Source organism: Nilaparvata lugens, chromosome 6 (assembly GCF_014356525.2).
Source record: "Nilaparvata lugens isolate BPH chromosome 6, ASM1435652v1, whole genome shotgun sequence".
Taxonomy (NCBI): Eukaryota; Metazoa; Arthropoda; class Insecta; order Hemiptera; family Delphacidae; genus Nilaparvata; species Nilaparvata lugens.
This window is the reverse complement of record NC_052509.1, coordinates 38,837,217-38,857,098: the sequence shown is the minus strand read 5'-3', so window position 1 is coordinate 38,857,098 and position 19,882 is coordinate 38,837,217. Positions and strand designations below refer to the sequence as shown.

Sequence of the window (19,882 nt, the reverse complement as noted above, 5' to 3'; positions counted from 1 at the left end):
TTCCATATAAACAATTTTGTTTGTAGATAATATTGTTGAAGGCAAACTCCAGTTATAGTAATGATAGAAAATAATTGGAGATGGGCCTACTGGAGTTACAGTATTCAACAATCACAGGAAGAGTATTGAAATACTTCCCTCATAAAAACTACTTCATACAGTGATGATTAATTAAAAACTGTCAAAATAATAAATCACACACCATTCAACAACAACAGAAAACACATAGATTCCCGTTATTTTCATTGAAAATTGGAGACCAGACGAAATTCAATGAGCTTAGTCCATGTACTATTTATTAGGCTATTATCATAGATGTAGAAATAGTCTATTCTGTATCTCTAGTAGCTTATTTACTGAACAGTAAACAGCATGTATAGTTATAGTAAGCTGTATGTTTGTTTACTGATCAAAGCCAAGTTCACACCAGGACCAGGAAGCCAAGTCTGACTGTGGACTGCGATTAGGGAAGTGCTAGTGCTAGACCCGGACGGTTCGGCTCATTTGACCTTCAATTCAAGGTCAAGATGGTTGGCTAGACATAAGCAGCTGTTTGGAGATTTATTTTAGCCTGTTCAAGTAGGTAGGCTATCACGAACTTGTTGCGAAAAGATAATCTATGCATGGTATTTTCTCATCCTTGAACTGTGCTGGTGCTGGTAGGAGTTGGGTAGGAGTTGAGTTTATAATATTGAAAATGTTGAATCATCGACCATTCAAGAATTGAGAATTTAATCTACAAACTCAGAAATTAAATGATTTATTTACATCACTGAGATGTATACTCCATTTAATATTTGCTAAAGGGGTAAATAATTCACGGATAAAGGATAAGGACAAATGATAAAGTCAAGGGATAATAAAATATAGATTTTATCGACCTCACTATTATGTTTACCATAATTGATTGAACTGGTTATGAAATTCCCCAAAATCTCAACTTGAAATCAATTTAATAATAACAGGTTACAATTTATTATAAATTATTCATCTCCATTAATAACCACTAAACCGATTGATGAATGAAAACGGGACATATAATTTTATCAAGCAATTTTGTTTAAGTAATTGACCGAGCGAAGTGAGGTCTAAGATTCAAGTCGACGGTTTGGCATTTCTCTCAGTGTTTAAATGTTTATATGTTGCGCATTTACGGCGAAACGCGGTAATAGATTTTCATGAAATTTGACAGGTCCTTTTTAAATTGCGCGTCGACAAACATACAAAGTTTTTGGAAATTTTGCATTTCAAGGATAATATAAAAGGAAAAAGGAGCCTCCTTCATACGCCAATATTAGAGTAAAAATCAGACTATAGAATTATTATTATTCATCATAAATCAGCTGTCGAGTTGATTATAAATCGCATGCCATGACGCATGCAATTCAATATCTCAATGTAACTTGGTAAAAAATCAGCAGTGTAGACTATAAATTGCATGCCTCATTGAATGCAATTTTTATGCACTATTGAATAGGATGCAAAGAATAATATATAACAGCTTGTCTAGGCGCCTAGATGTCTTCTGGTTTTCTCGCGCTAAATTCTGGAAAGCCTTATATGATAATTAAATCCTGTGTAAGCATGATCTGATCAAATAAATAGTTGGTGTATCAGTGTGGATGTGCATATGGTTTGGGACGTTGTTCAGTTAAAAATGTTAACTTATTCATTCTATTGATAAAAATTTTGTTCATTATTTGTTATTATATTCTTTAATTTTATTAATTTTGGAATTTTGAATTCTCAATTTGTTTTATTTTTACTTTCTTCATAAGTATTTGAAATCTTAATATTTTTCATTTTTGAATTAGGTGGTATTTTTGTTGTTTGTATTATTTATTATTGCATAAGTTCGTATTATTACGAACAAACATATTATATACGTTTGTATCTGTAGCCTACAATTTTTATTGTTAAGGAGACATATATTTGGGGAAACCCGTTGTCTCCATTGTGAATAAATAAATAAATGAACTATTGATTGCGTGCAATGACGCATGCAATTAATAACTAAAATAACATAGTCTCTCGAACTTTCTCTGCTTTGAACTTGGGCTGTCCTGTTGCCAGTATGTCTTGAAGGGGATTAGCTTTTGATGTTAGCATTTTTGATACACCAACCCCAACAGCCATTAGCCGTTTCCACACCGATGTCTCGCCGACACGACATACAGACAGGATTAATTTACTCTGATGGACAGTAGAAGAGGAGGCTGCGGTTCGTAACTGCGCGAGGTCTACTGTTCACAGAACTACTAGTTTTAATGTAACACTAGACAAAGATTTTATAATACTGTAATTCTCGATCCAATAATAAAATTGAAAACGTGTTTATTCGAAATGTCATACACCCTAGCTCATTTTCTAAAGAAAATTAAAACTTCCAATCCGCTTCTCAACCAATAATCTAATCTAACAAGAGTAACAGAAAATAAAATAATTTATTTATTTTATTTTAAAAAAGCAATACAACTTAATAGCAGTACAAAAATAATATTACACTATAAATTATATTATACTAAACTATCAAAACGGATAATTTATTGTATAATTGTATGAACATTCTATAGTTCTCAATAGATATTAAAATTCTGCACAAGTTATTGTGTGTCTCGAATTATTTCAATTAGAGAAGGCCTACCATAAGTCATGCCGTAAATTTCAAACAAGACGCTCATAATGACAGTTAGCCAAAGCTCATTTTAATACACATCCGATTTTTGCATCAATATGACACTGAGATAAGTGACGACGCACTACATCACTAATAAACCGGAATCACCAGCCTAAATTCGCCGGAAATCAATAATATTATTAGTATTAGTCGTTTGTCCTCCAATCAAAATTGATTATTCGATCTTTGTTGTCGATGATTAGCGATTAATTTATTCCCATTCATTAACAATCACCTCGTGAATCACTAATTGGCGTTTCTTTGTTATTTCAGACTGTTACCGAAGAAATTTGACTAGGTCAGTTTCAACTACTGTTGTAGAAAAATATACAATTATAGTAGTGTTGAGAAAGCAATCGGCGCAAGCGAGAGAGATTCAGAAGATCAAACGTAATGGCCTATTTCAGAATTGAAATGAAGCATTCCATAAAAAATGCAAAGATTTAAGCAAAAGATTCCTTACTTCGAAGGACTTACCCGCGCACAAGCAAAATTCTCATGTAGGCATAATCTTTTCTTCATGGTTGTATCAACCGAATTCAGTTTCAAATCGAGATCAGCACTTTGCAAAGAAAGTATTATAATAATTATAATGGGGATACAGTTGAGGATCCTGGAAGGTTGAAGCCGACAAAGTGTGCCAGGGGCCGAATATTATACCTCATTCTGCTCGCATACATAAATTTGTGCCACTTGAAAGAACATCCAGAAAATTAATCAAGCTAGATGGCTGCACAATACAAAGCCCATTCATGGAGAATGAAAAACCAGCAGCACATGAACAGAAAAACCATCGAGACCGAAGATGAAATTATTCTGGAATATGAAAAGCCAGCCAGCCACCATCCTGATAATGAGACTGAAACCAACTCCTCACCCCTCCCCACCCCCACAACACACATGTGTGAAAGTAGGTCGGCCTGGAGCCGGGGATGGTCTCCTTGGAGAGCAACAATTTCATGAAATGGAAATTATTCTATTTTTCGTCGGATCGTCGTCTACAAAGCAAGCAATAGTGAGAGTTAGTTAGAGGGGTTGTTCAAAGTGAAGTTGAGAGGGGGAGGGGGGTGGTTGTTTGCAGTGAAGTGCCGCGCTGACCTAAATAAGGGAAAGTTGGGCAACGGGAGTTGAAGAGGGAACGGTCTGGATGAAAGGGATAGCAGGGTCCCTCCTCCACCCCACAGTTAGGGGCGTCGTCTAGCTAGGGGTCCCAGGCTGAGCGACCCCCGCACACGATGATACCGGTTGGGCAAGGGCGGGAGAAGCCCCCAGAGCAAAGCTCTGGCCCCGGCCCCGGCCCTGACCTGACCCACTGACCCTGTTACGAAAAAAGCTGCCCGTGCTCGAATCAACTCGCTGCCACCCCCGCACGAGGGGATGACGCCTGCAATCGATAAACGCCGCCATGCTTCCACACAGCATACCTCACATATTCTACTGTTAAGTAAGACAACGCAAATTGGAACACTTGTCGTGTCTTTACACGGGGCACTTTTTTTAAACTAATTCCTCATAATAAATTACAGTAATGCTGTACTTCACAAGCTAATATGACAAACATGAGCATTCCATTTGTATGTAACCAATCATTACTATAAGGGCTAGGACAAATGTGGCGGGATTGGGTTGGCGATCGGGGATCAGCTGATAATCTGCCAATCGGAGAGCTTCCTGCCCTGCCGAGTCGTTCATCGCCAATGCAAAAACGCTTCATGTGGCTTAGCCCTAATGAATGAACGGACAGAGATAACATTTCTGGGAAAAGTAATGGGACGTCCCGGAGCTGATAAAATATTTCATCGAAGATTATTTTTCTACTGCCCAATAAGAAAAATAATAATCCTGTATATGAGTATAGGATATCTCTCATACATTGACAGAACAAAACTGTAGTTTCATTATCAACTAATAATACAGTAGGCCTCAAGGTGTGTTTACTTGACGTCGTTTGAATTTAGAGAATTTACTCGAGTTGACAAAAAACTAGGTAAGGTAAGGAAAGTACATAAGTAGCCTAATAGTTCAGGTAACTTTTGTTACCGATATGAAAAACTAATAAAAACACAAATTAATTTCATTTTCGTGATGTAATAAAGGCTGAAGAGATTACGTCTTCTATAGTTTTAACACCTACAAAGAGCTATTCTGCTCTATTACAAAGAATGAAATTGAATAAAATCTACTAGATGAAAGGAATTTATCCCTTAAACCAGTAGAATTTGTATTTTTCTCAATACTGGAAAGTCAAATAATAGAATTGGAATAAACGAATTAGTTTCTAGGAAAAAGTAATAGGACGTTCCTATGAGCTGATTACTTCAGTATCAGAATGTTGGCCCACATCGTTAGTCCGTAATCAGTTGGAAAAATTACATCGATGTTTTTTTCGATGAACAAATACCAGAATGCTCTGCATTTCAATTCCAGATGAAAGTCAACTGATAATCCAATACCATCGTTGAATAGTTGTTGCATCCTACATAATAGATGCAGTATTTATTGACCGTTGGGTGAAAAGTAGTTACTGTATCAGTTCAGTACCAAGATAAAAGTATATTAGAAAACAGTTCCCAAGATATCATCTACACGGGGAAATTGTCATTACGTGAAAATTTATTTGCAGAGAAAAGTGACAGCATCCGGCAATAATTTCGCCTGGTTTGTTGATCCGTAAACTTTTCCTCGAACTTCAACAATAAGTGTCCATGATATCATTCATCTTTTCCCCAACAGAAAAGATATAGAGAGAGATGAGAATTACCGAGAAATTCCCAGTCCGGATAATGGAATGGAGTTTCTAGGAAAAAGTAATAGGACGTTCCGGAGCTTACGGCTGGAGTTTCGAAATGTACATCGTTACACGCGTGAGATGAAAAATTACAGAAAAGAAAAGAGATAATATTTTTGAAAGTTGAACCAAAATCCCGAACGTTTTAATAAATGGGAGAAGGCATTCATAGAAATATAAAAATATTATAGGATTGTGTAATACTCTTGTGTGTGTAGAATGAATAAGATGAGAAAACAATATTGACACATGCTAGTAGGACCGTCTCGTCCGCATAAATGAGAATAAAAAGGATTCAAAAAAAAGTGAACTTAATATCGATTCTATTGATTAGGTAAATTATAATGCGGTGTTAATTTTGTAACTACATTATTAGAGCTTGAAAGTTTAAAACCCTTTTCTAAAATCTTACTTGGATAGGAGCAAGTATATACAGGGATTTATATTTTATAACCTTGAGATAGAAGTATAGAAGATCTACCATAGTTATTGCTGGAAAACTAACAGATTCCATCAATTCAACTGATATATTTGTTTCTAAATTACTTTTGTTATATTCCTTGTGAAAATAAATACAATTGAATGTTCATATTGATACACACAGATTTTTCGCCATTCAGCCAATCGAGGACATTCTGAGTATGGTTTTGGCGAAAGATTGGTGTGTGTGAAAACGGCCAATCAGTGAATAGATCTAAATTTTACTGATTATGATTTTACTGACGAGTAACTTCGTTTTGAACTAGTAATTCTTCTAGTAGGCCTACTCGACATTTCTACTAGACCCACAAAAACTGGCAAACTTTTACGAGATTTCCAAACGATTTAATCTATCTCACACTAATCTAGCTCCTACTACACTATATCTTTTTTACTCTCTCCCTCTCCCACTCTCTCTCACTCTTCCTCTTCCTCTATCTCCCTCACTCTTCCATGGTCGAAGGCCGCGACGCCAGAAGGCAATAAACCGTTGCTGAGCTTTTCCTCCCATTTTATTCTCTTTTCCGACACCAACAACAATTAAAGCCGACATTCAAGGACTCCATCCGAAATCAGTACACTGTGTATCTATAGACATGCACCACCTATAGAGCGCAACAGATCTAGGTTTCCCACAGCTGTAATCACTGAATTGCCGATTAAATATTCGACTGGAAGGTTGAATTTGGTAAACAAAGGTGATGGATTCGGGGTTAACGACTTCTTAGCAGTTCAAGCTATAAAAAATAGAAAAATAGTACTTTCAATCGAGATACAGCACTATTTTCTTATAAGTCTGATCTATCGGGAGATATAGAATCACAAGAAGCTAATTTGCCACAAAACTTACACACTTGTTTAATCCCTGACTTGGAAATTTGAAAAAAATTAAAAGAAGCTCATCATTGACTGAGAAAAACTTGAATATAAACTCTCTTAAGAAATTTAAAAATGTTGAAAAAATACTCAAGTAATAAATTGAATGAAACTGGAATAAATTGTGTTCGACTCACGAAACCAAGAAGGAGCACTGCAATTTCATACACACCTGGAACAGAAGATATTGAAAATAAGATTAAATTTTCAAGGCAATCAATTTGTTATACATTACATAGAATATGTTTTTTCGGATAAACATACATAACAAACTCAATATTGATGCTACAAAACATTCAACAACTACATACAACTAAATAAGGACACCTATGAGTTCCGGAGATCATTTCCATGGAGTCAAGTAACTATAGTTAAAAATGAAAAAAAAAATCATTATCAGGCGGAGTTAGGACTTCCAAGTCTCCAACTCATTTGCTCGACGAATAACATAAATAGAAGTTATAAATAACGGGAAGGGAGTAATAAAATTATATGGTATGATATTTGAGTGTTATACAATGAAGACCAGATTAACCGAGTAATAAGGTAATCCAAATCACTATAGTATAAACTATATATATATATATACAGTACTTATGATTAAATAGTTACTGTAGTATAAACTTGGTACGTCACTTTGTATGAAATTTTCAACTAATTCTATTCGTAGAGTTCGTTATACTGGATGACCGTGTGATACGGTTCAATTTGGAAAGCATCAACAAATCAACTTCAAAACTTCGTATTGAGCTTATTGTATTCCAAACAAGCAGTAGAGAACAACAAAACATCCAAGAATAGTCAAACAAAAGCGAAGTCACACTGACCCAATCACAATGTTTTCACTCTCGATCGTTTACCTTTCCTTTTCTCTTCAATACTTTTAGGTTTAGATTCTTTTTCGAAAACAACAAACAGAGTAGATTCAGGTGAGACACAATATCTTTAGTTGTCTCTTTCCAGAGCATCAACAAACGAAACTGGGCCACTTTGAAGAGGCAGGGGTTGGTCAGAGCCATTGATAGTGAAAAAGAACAACCCCGTAACTAATTAACGGTTTATTTGGAGCACAAATTCACCTTTGACAGTTTGAATTCACCTTTCTATGTGAGTCGAATTTCAAGAAACACACACCACCTTTGAAAAGTCTTTGAGATTGTGGGACAACAAATGAACACGGAACAAATCAACTGGGAAACTGAAAGTTGGGAAGTAACAGTTCCCACGCTATTGCTGCCATCAAGTTCTAGTGTTGAATTGAATCTCTATTATTTCTACGGTTGCAATGTGCCAACAGCTAACAGCTTTTACAGTTTTTTTTTTATTTCTTAGTAACTTTTATAAGAACATTGTAAGCTTGCAAGTCTCGTTCTACCAATAGCACAAATACAGTCTACAGTTAAATAGTTCAAAACTGCATTCTGCGTTGTCTATTGTACATTTGACAGTAATCGACATCAAAATGGGAAATTTTCAATTTCTTTGAGAATCGGAATAATAAATTTTTAAATAATCATAATTCACATTATACTTAACATTTCAAGCCTCATTACTAATACTCGATTATCCAACTAGTAATTTGATATATTATTATATAACAGTCTTTAGTCAAAACGTAGTAGTTTTTGATAGTTTTTGAACAATTAGACATTTTTTGTCCACGAAAACTATTCACCTTATCGAATAATACTCTCAGCATAATAGCGATAATTTTACTCTAATTGGTATGTCTTGCAAATTGGAATACATTGCTTTCCTTAAACGTTACACAAATTCGGAAGTTATATCACAAATAGTATAGTGACTTTTTGATAGACCCGTGAAAGAAATCTCAACCTCTATAAAATCAATCACAAACAAATGAAAATAATGATTTACTTTCAATTTGTTATAGTAAATGCAATCAATGTACTGTATACACAGCAACAGTAGTGAACGTTTCACACCAACGTTTGTGTGGTTCATTAGCGACCATGTTCACACCATCACACCATTGTGTCGTAATCACAAACAAAGTCGCGGTAACCACCGATTGATTTGGTGACGATGATAACGATTACGATCACAATTATGATGACTATGACGATGACTGAGATTATTATGATAATAATAATGACGATAATTTATAATGATAATAATAGTTGAAACCAGTATTGTAGGAATGGGCCGAGGTCGCAGTGTGGTGGCTGGTGGCGGGCCATCTAGAGGACTCCAGCCGACCGAATCTGTGTCAAGGTGTTTTACGCGCGCCTAATTTTCAGCCTAAAAACACGTCACACCGCCAACCGCATTAGCATTAGCATAAGCACGGGCGCAAAGCAAGCCAATGCTAACCAGACAGATATCACTGTAACAAGTAAATAACTTTGCTGCATTCAACAGATGGAATTTAATAAGAATTGCATTTATTCAAATGCTAATTTATGAATGATTATTATTAAACAAAAATCCAAAGTAAATGCTTTAAAAGTCTTCGGGGTAATTTACAGCATTAAATTTGTACTTTTGTTTAATAATAATTATTTGCTGCTTTTTAAAAATTTTAATTGAGCAAAATGTCCTTATCGTTATTTTGCAATTGAAATGTATCTATTCAATCTAACTCTAATCTTCTATCACAAGCATAATTATTTACAGGATTTAGCATAATTAAAAACGTTACTATCATTACATATTAAATTTAAATTAATGATTCATTCTTTGATTCTTTGAATGACCTATTGAATTATAATAGGTATTATTTAATGAATATAATCATTATATTATTAAATTTCTTTGTAAAATGCTACTAGAGAGATAATTAATTATTGCACTTTTTTAACATAAGGTTTGATTTAACACCGAATTCATGGATCAAAGTAAAGAAAAATAACTGATTGAAGGTAGATGCTGAAATATTATAATAGTTATAAAGGATTTCTTTAATATTTTCACAAAAGGTGATCGGAAAGCCTATTTATCAACTTTACTCATATTGGGAGACTTTGTGATGGTGATGGTGATGGTGATGGTGATGGTGATGGTGATGGTGATATTGTGGTAGCTATTCATATCGAGTGAAAACAATAAGAACAAAACTGAACAATATCCAATCTTTTTATTCATTACTAGCAGGTAACCCGTGCTCCGTAAAGGTTTATTTTGAAACTTGACAAACTGAAAACTTGATCTACTGAAATATTGAAGAATCTAAAATAAGCCTATAACCATCCTCGGTAAATTAAAAATCTATACGCAAATTTTCAATTTTCACATCAGTCCAGTAGTTGAGAACTTCAGATGTGATGATACGTCATTCATGTATTTCCATATCCCGTACGTGTATAAGCCAATTTATTCTTTCCATTATGATATTACAGCTAACTGAAGAAGACATAATACTTGAAATAGGCCTATCAGTATTATATTGATTTTTACATCAATATTAGTATCGATTAGATCCTCCTCAATTTGAATCAGGCAGCCTTTTGTTTCCGAGCTCGGGATTTAGGTCTCAGGAATGATTGAGATCTCCAAATTTCGCACATAGATTCTAATAATATCAATCTCGTGCACCTCAAAGACCAAATTTCAATTTCCTTTCTAGATTTTTCAGAATTAATGTTCAAATTTCATTCATGTGACATTAAGGGCCGCTTTCCGAGCTCGGGATTTAGCTAAGCTCTAGACTTAGAACAGCTGGAGTCAGAAAATTAGCTTTCCTAAACGGGGCGTAGTCGCAGTTTTTATTCTCTCATTTCTATAATAAATTGGAAACGTTTTTCCTGGACGAAATTAAACATTTCTAAATAATTAAAAATAGCTGAAACTTTACACTATTTTCTCTTTATTTTATTTTGTGTTTAATTTTCTAGTTTTTTGAAATGAATGAATGAATTTTTTATTTGCCAAAAACAAAATACAAAAAAGCTTAACAAAAAATAAATATAAGTATATGCTACTGCACTCAAACCAAGATACATACATTTATTTAATTAGATATAATAACGAAATGATATCCTTTATATTATAAATAATAGTTATAAAATAAAGATTTAATTTATGTTCACATGCATAAGTACAGTAGGTGAGTCAAAAACACCGGCAAAAGGAAGATTCATTGTGCGCCAGTGTGAGTCGTAAATCAGCTTAATCAGGGATTTAATATATAAACTTGAATTTAGCGTATGAAGTGTTCGAAAATGTAATTTATAATATGAGATTGATTATTGTATAAAAGTCGACGATTGGAAATAATTCAAGTTCAGCCATGCCTCTATGGCTCTTTTTCTGTGTCAAATTTCATTCAAACGTGACTTTGACAATGACTACGACTACGCCCCGTTTCGGAAAGCCAATTTTCTTACTCCAGCTTTTTAAAGTCTAGAGCTTAGCTAAATCCCGAGCTCGGAAAGCGGCCCTTAATGTCACATGAATGAAATTTGAACATTAATTCTGAAAAATCTCGAAAGGAAATTGAAATTTGGTCTTCGAGGTGCACGAGATTGATATTATTAGAATCAATGTGCAAAATTTGGAGATCTCAATCATTCCTGTTTTTCCGGTATGCAATCCACAAGTTGACATGTTTTGATGCGAACAAACACAACCCTACTCTCTCTTATTATATAGAAGGAAAGAAGATATACTAGGAGATTTCGATTTCTAAATCGATTATAAGAAGTTTCAAAAGGAAATCACTATTTGATTCAAATCGATTATTGCTGGTGAACTAATAGGTAATCAACATTTTGTACCTCTCATGATACATGAGTATCAAAAATGTGAAAATGAACAGATAATGACAAGAAATTATATTGAAGAATATTAAGAGACTAGTAAAGCATTACTTCATTCCTTATTGGTTGGTACTAAAATTAGACCTACTTCTAATGGAATACAAATCATTCCCAAATAAACAAAGATATATTTCTCTGCTTTTCTAGGTCACATAATTTTATTCTGTACCTGCAGAATTTTAGGGAAATACGTAATTTCAACTGACGAACTTCTGTCACAATATTACAACTCATGTTATATCAAGACAGCCAATAATAACAAAATTGACAGTTGTTGCTGTTTGTGCCTTGGATGGCATAACAGAAAAACGACAGAATATCGTCTTATCTGTCAATGAATAAATAAGGAGAGGCAGTCGAGCCGTCTAGTACACCAAATAGAACCTAGACCTACAACATGGCTAGAACACAAATTGCAGTAATCCAAGTAATAAGGGGGTTTAAGGACGAGGAAGAGAGCAATCGAGAAAGAGGGAAAGGAAATAAGAAGAGAGAGAGAGAGAGAGAGTGCGTGAGAGTGAAAAGGAAAGAGTGAGGGTCAGTCCCAAAGCAGATTGAACAGGGGTCAATTTTCAAGGTCGAACGGGGTTCAAAGTAGATTTTGCTCATCTATAATTAATAACTGACCAAGTTAGAATGCAGTGCTGTACAGTGAAGTGCATACATTATGAAAACTGCAAGACTGTTGAGCGTATAGTATCAAGCCCCTTAATATTGTCAACAAAGTACATAGAAAACATTCTAGAGTCAGAATACTACAATACATCATCATAGAGAAAAGATAGTATAAGTTCTTATGCTATCTTTTCTCTATGAGTACATTAATTACAAAGATAATTTAATTAAGAGTCTACTCTTGAATAACAACTGGATGGAGCATTTGTACTAACATTTTATGATTTAGATACTAATATAGTGATACTAAAATTGATGTTCATATTAACCAGCCAAGTTCAATTCACTAAAGAGCTTTTTGGTAAGAGGGATAAAAATATGTGGAGTTTTAGAAAAGATGCATCCCATCTCTTTTATCACAGTTTCAAACATTTTTAGACAGCAATACATCAGTTTCCCGGACAAAAAATTATCCAATTCTCAGTACAAGATAATTGATGAGAGAAAATTTCATTGAGGAAAGGCTATGGTCAATAGCAGCATACAAAATATGCTGTTTTATTACGCTCATTGAATATGCGAAATATGCACATTTTCAATTAGCGGTATTGGGAAACATTTTAAAGAGACTTTATTTATTTATTTATACATTGATACATAGGTTACAATATCATTCTCAACTATGAATGATTGAGAAGGAACAACAGGCTTAAAGCCCAAAACTGTTCCTTTCCCAAATTTAGATAGAAATTGTCCAAAAATAGGTTATGTTTACACTTCACGATTTTTGTCCAATTTTGAGTCCAAAATATTTATAAGCTAGGAATTTAGAATTTAGGAAAGTTGAAAACTGATGTTTCTTGGGTGGGTAGTCAACAGTATCCTTATCACTGATAAACTTTTGAATCTCAGATTCAATCATTGATTAAACAAGAAATGGTTGTTGCAATTTGACATCTGAAATCAAATATTCAAATTAACAACTTTTTAGCAACACTAGGTCACTGATTGGCTCTCGATTTTCATCACCAGTGACAAATAATTCGACTGAGAGCTATAGGCCTATGAACTTGGAACGCGTTTCCTCATTTTTATTAATTTCAAGTTAGCTCCTAAAAACTGAAACCCAATTTCCGACAGAATGCTTCAGCTCAGATTGATAGCAGTTTCCTTGAAAAGAGAACATTGTGTAGTGGGATGATGGTGCACACTCGCTGGCAATTCAAGAGAGAGAAAGTGATGAGGGAAAGAGATGAGTTTTGCTGAAGCCGGCCGGGCGGGCCAAGGACGGACTTGGCGACAACACTCGGCCCGCTCTGGTAACGGTCACGTAAAATTAGTTTGATGGAGGTTACTGGGCGACTCTCTTGCACATTTACAACTTCCACAACGAGAAAGTTCCAGGGTTAAGGAAAAGGCGCAGGAAATGTGAGGAAGGGATGATGAGAATGTGGTGGAGGAGGAATGCGGGAAAGGGAGAAAAAGTATTAAATGGAGAGAAGGGCTCCTTATAGTTGCGAAAGAGATGGGAAAAAACCAGATGGAAAGAGGAAAACAGAACAGGGGAAAGGAAAGTAGGAGTGGAAGGAGGAAAATAATTTGAAGGTGGGAATGAGAAAATGTGCATGAAAAAATATATACGAAGAAAATGAGGAAAATAGATAAGGGAACTTGAAAACGAGGGAAAAGAGAAGCTGAAGAAAGGAGTGAAAACGAAATGGGAAGCGAAGGAATTTGAAAGAATTGAGGGAGGGCAGGCAGTGACATAAAACATCCGAAATAAACGAAAATAAGGAGAAAATGAAAAGTAGAAAAACAATCTGAATGGAAACTGTAGTTCTAAGAAAGTGTAAGCGATAAAGTAGAAAACCCAGTAGTAGAAGTACAGGAATTAAAAATTATGCGGACAGGAGAATGGAGAAAACGGACACAGAAACTGTAAACTGAAAGAGAGGAAAACAAGAGGATAGAAGAGGAGGGGTTGATGTCAATGGAGAAAGTTGAGGAGCATGAGGAAGAGAAGAACGATTTAGAGTGAGGACAAAGTCGGTTTAGTGTCGTAGGACGGAAAGTGTGTGCCATAGCCGGAGTAGCCCACAGGATAAAGCCTTGAGAATAGAATTCCCGACTGCCGAAAAGATCGAGAAGATATTTTTTTAGTGCCTCGTAAAGCTAAACAATCTATAGTTGATTTTGTTGGGGTCCATTTGGTGAAATTGCTCAGCAACGCACTGTGGTCCGAGGTCAGGTTCTGATAACTCATCTCATTAGCCACTGTTCACTCCCCCTCACCACCACAACTACCACCCGTCCCACGCCTTCATTCAATCCTCACTTAACGGCTTTTGTTTTTAACTACTTCCAGCAACGATATTGTTTGATGAAATTGGACAACTTCTTTCCTTGTTCACAATCCCTCAATTGCGAATGTAACACTTTTTTTAATCAAATTCCAGATGAAAAATGTTTTCAGAAAGCCTTAGGCCTGATTAAATTTTGCACAAAGGTTCATATCATATCATTATGAATCTTTATAGCCTCGAGTACCCGGTATTTTCAAAACCCGAGAATGAAGCATATTTTGCTCGATATTTGGCTCATTAAGGTTTATAGTTTCCTTTAGATGAAATCAAAAACGATGTTTTTTTAGGAAAAATAGGGAGCCTTATCGCAGAAAGGGTTTGAACCAATGACAATCGATTAACAAGCCAACTGCCAATGATTCCCAATATATTTTGTCAAAATTTAAACATCAATTATCCTTTTAAGCTACGAATATCAGATAACTCTGAATTGAATTAAATGTTTGAATTTTTTGTAGAAAGCTTTTGCCCTGATTATATTTTACAGAATATTCCCAAAAATCGCAAAAGAAGCAGTCTACAAGAGATCCTGTTTTCATTTAAACTACCGTATTTTACCAACAAATAGCAACTATTAAATTGATTTTTTCTAATGATTGATAAATTGAATGTTCAGATTCCAATTATGTATTTGAATCAATTAAGTTCAAAAATAATTAGTACAAGATAATAGAAATAATTTAAAAAGATGCCATTATTCACTATTAATATAATTATAGTGAAATAAAATGGAAATATTATTTTAAAAGTAGCGATAGTCATTCCCAGTAGGGATGAAGAAAATGCCAATACTGAAAATACTTAACAGTAACAGTAAGCTACAACATATTTTTGTCAGATGTGCAACTGGGCTGATAGATATTGACTTATTTATTATGGACCATTGACACTATTAGAATACGTAGTTAATATGAATTGAATAACCATATATCATATTTTGAGTTCTGATGGCACTATTCCCAGTCACAGCACAGCCAATCGGCAATCGAGTATAATAAGGCTCATTGAAACTTATGAGAATAATATTCTCACAGTGTATCGGACACGTTCACTGTGGGAATCCGCCTTAAATGAATAGTTTTACTGATTTGTGTAATAAGTTATTTCCGTGTAAGAGGTTATTTCCGTGAATAATTTTAAATTTCGATTTGAACGCAGGATTCAATCATAATTTTCAAAAGAATGTCGGACACTAGAGAGACTGTTAGCAGATAAGAATGTACTCAACGGTTTTTAAAAATAACTAGGTTATTGGGACGTCGAGGTCTTCATAATAATTACATTGTTTTCCACTATCTAGCCGCTCTTATCAGTTTTCTACAAAACTGTTATACAAATATGTGTAACAATCAGTCAATTGTCTTTTCATTTTTTTCTACTTGAACGTGAATGCTCATATTTCAAAACTGGATAAACAGTTCAAACAGGCATTTACTATTTTTTGATGATGCACTGTAATGTCAATCGGTCAATATGTCAATGTCACCACTACATCAATAAATATATCCGTTCATTTTTGGCTACAGTAATTCATGGTACAGGGACTAGGTCAGGGGAACCAGAAGCAAGAATTTTCCAATTTATTCAATAAATTAGTTTTAATTACTCAAGTTCAATATTCATATTATTATCATTCAGTATTTTAAATTAAAGCATTCAATGATTGAATCATTATACAATTTTAGAATATAATTATTCGGTATAATAATTATCATTAATAATATCGTTGGCTATGAAAGTACTGAGTTACAATAAATATCAGTCTAGATCCCAGGTTCCCGAATACCGTTTATGATTTTCAAATGCATATGGCACAAGTCCCTTGCACCAGTCAATAAAGGTTTTTTTGGTACGAAAATTAGATGAAAGCTGTTTACTATTGTAATACCAGCTTGAGGTTCACAGCCTGCAACTACTGACTGTTTTTAATACGACAGGCTACACAATAAAAAAATGAAATATAGGACTTAAGACTCGCCACAGAGATTAACAGAAGGTCAAGCTCAAAATCATCAATGTCTCAGATTGAAATGAGGGAGAATTGGTACAGAAATTTCAAGGATATTGTCGTAAGAAGAGAGATAATGGAAAGCTAATGTGATTTGAAGCAGTAAGTGACAGGATGACACACCAAAGGACGTGCTTAAAAAAATCAAGAACGTTTTCCACCATCAGTAATAATATTCTCTTGAAAATTAAGCCACGACCAAATATAGAGGCAAAGTGGATTTCTGAATCGGGGAGATTCATAGAATATCAAACAGAAGCCCCGAAAGAAGAACTAGAATTCTTCAAAGCTCACTCAGTAAGATTAGTACATTTTATTCACATCACTCAGTACCTAATTCATGGTAGCATATGTGCAGGGAAAGAAAGCATGATACAATTAATTAAGGTTTTTTCAAATATCATGTACTGAGAATGAAAAAATCTGGTGTGGCGCACTCACACAACTATCCTTGCCGTTATTAAAATTGATCACCTGACGCTAGTGTTCCCGCGCATCTCAAGTCTACTTATAAACAAAGTTCTGAGCCAGCTGGTGACAGGACAATAACGCTGGAGACATACGAGGTCTGCTATCTCTTCATAGTGAATCATTTAATAGAATCAACAGTTGCCAACAGTTTGCAATTGAAATAATAACATTTTCTCGAATTTCGCGCTTATTTTCAATTTTAGGTGAAAATATTACTGAACATTAATTGTAGAGATTTTTATGCTTAATCTTTTCCACTGAAAATTTTTGTTTAAATTTTATCTGAAGCCTGATAATTGGGAATCTAAAATCGAACTTTGCATAGATGGGGCGGAGCTCCTGAAATTTTTACAGATATGTGACTTGTGGCAGTTGATAGAGCTTATCAATGACTATTCCAGGTATAAATTTGATCGAAATCGTTGGAGCCGTTTTTGAGAAAATCTCGAAAAACCCTGTTTTTGACAACATTTTCGCCATTTTAGCCGCCATCTTGAATTGCATTGGATCGAAATTGTTCGTGTCGGATACTTATAGTGTAAGGACCTTAAGTTCCAAATTTCAAGTCACCCGGTTAATTGGGAGATTAGATATCGTGTACACAGACGCACATACACTCATACACACACACACACACCACACACACACACACACACACACACACAGACCAATACCGAAAAACCACTTTTTTGTACTCAGGGGACCTTGAAACGTATAGAAATTTACAAATTGGGGTACCTTAATTTTTTTTTTTGGAAAGCAATACTTTCCCTACCTATGGTAATAGGGCAAGGAAAGAAAATTAGTCGAGAATATTTTCAAATTAAATTACCTAAGATAGCATATCAAAATAAAGAAAATATTCATTAATGAGTATAAGTTACGAAACAAAGGCTTGAAACGTTCCAAATAAACGAGTATAAGTTAAGAAAAAGTATTAAAACACTTCGCAAGTGTCTAGAGGTATTATAATGTTCAATATTAATTACAAATGTGATAGGAATGCGGATTATAGATCCAGCATCGAGGTACGCTAGTAGTTAGGTTAGCTAGAACACAGAACGACTACCATGACGCAGTAACTTGCTTGGAAAAACATCAAATCTTTTTTCCAAGAAGATCAATAACATCGACAACAAAAGTAAACACATTTTTGGCGGATGAGATTTTCGGGGTGGGGTGAAGGGAGGGAAGAAGGAAGAAAACAAAATTCAGATAATGATGATGAAAGACACCCAAGTGGGGGATAAAAAACTACAAAAGAAAGGACACGAATAAAAATAGAGTCCGTGTTATTAAACGAATTCAAGGTGATCTGGTTCGCTCGTAGATTCTAGTCTAGAAGGATATTACAGTCTCAGTACCTATCTATATACCGTAATCACTGCTAACGACATCCACATAAATTATTCACGTGACTAAGCCTGAAAAACCTAACGTCTTTGTTAAAACTTAAGTTTCCCTGGAATTATTATATGCAAAGAAATTGAAGCTTCCTGATCAAAAATTACAGAGCAAAATTTAAGGGTAACACATAATATAACCACATTTATCAAAGTACCGTCCTGTGCAACATTATTCGCCAAAAGTAGAAAGTAAAAGGTTCAATTATAAATTCCATGATTTTAGTTAATTATTTTCTGGATTTCAATTGATTAATTATTAATTAGTTAATTATTTTGTGGATTTCAATGCAATATTAATATTTATGTTACATATTATGAAAATTTATTTCAACCACTATTCATAATATTGTTTTGTATGAAGACTGTTCTTGATTTTTTCTATTTATAAACAATTTTTGTTCAGAATTACGAAATTTTTATGTTGAAGTCCCACTATTCGATTTTAGCTCCTATTTTGATTTTTCAAGAAGTCACTAGTTTCCTGTTGCAGATTTGTAAAAATTCGATTATTTTTCAATTAATTATTTAAAAAATTATAATCAGCAGGAACGGAGGAGAATTACAAGGTGGCCAAACTAGATTCTATTTTGCAACATTTCTATTGTAATAGATCATACAAGTTAAAACAATTTTCGGATATTTGAAAACAAAAATATTTGAAATATTATAAAATCCCTGTTAAAAGATTGGACAAACTAAAAAATATTACAAAATATACTGCAAACATGTTCGTTCGAAGAGAGTGGTGTTAAACATGATTATTTGTTTGACATGAAACGGATATGAAGCAACAGGCAACAGGCAACTACAGCCAGTTGCTAGTGAACACAAAACAATACTGAATCTGAATGAACAAAGAGCAGGCAGGCACAAGTCGCACAGATTGGGGCCAGTCGACCTTTCAGCATGCAATACTATATTGTGCCATTTGCTCCCTGCATTACGTTTAAATAAGCATTATGGTGAATTCCATTTCAGATCAAAATATGATTGAGATATCCTACCCCGAATATAACCAATCATGAATTCAAATAAATTGAAATGGTCCAATAGTAATTGGATGTTGGGGGGTGTACTTAGGGATACACTTTTTCAATTTAATTCAATGACTTCCACGTTCAGGACATTATCAGATTTTTGAGGGTGTTTATTTATTAATTTATTATTTTACAAAGGCGACTTTCTAGAAGTATTTTAAGCCTCGGTGATGATTAAATCTCACATCAACAATAAAACTTGATTGATTAATTTCACTTATTAGAGGGCGCAGTTAGGACTTTAGGTCCTCTCTGCCTAAATTTGAGATGTGATGGGAATTGTGATGTATAGAATAGGGCCAATAGACGATTTATTCTAGAGATACGAGTAGCCTATTGAACACCCGGCAACCGATTCTCGGATCTCTCTTTCAACAAGATCA

At 34.4% G+C, this 19,882-nt stretch overlaps 1 protein-coding gene across 1 annotated transcript in view; it reads right to left on the bottom strand.

Moving 5' to 3' along the window:
• The window catches only part of LOC111049553 (nuclear hormone receptor FTZ-F1-like), a 242,115-nt gene that overhangs the window by 9,006 nt on the left and 213,227 nt on the right, over window positions 1–19,882 (bottom strand). The window lies entirely within an intron of this gene.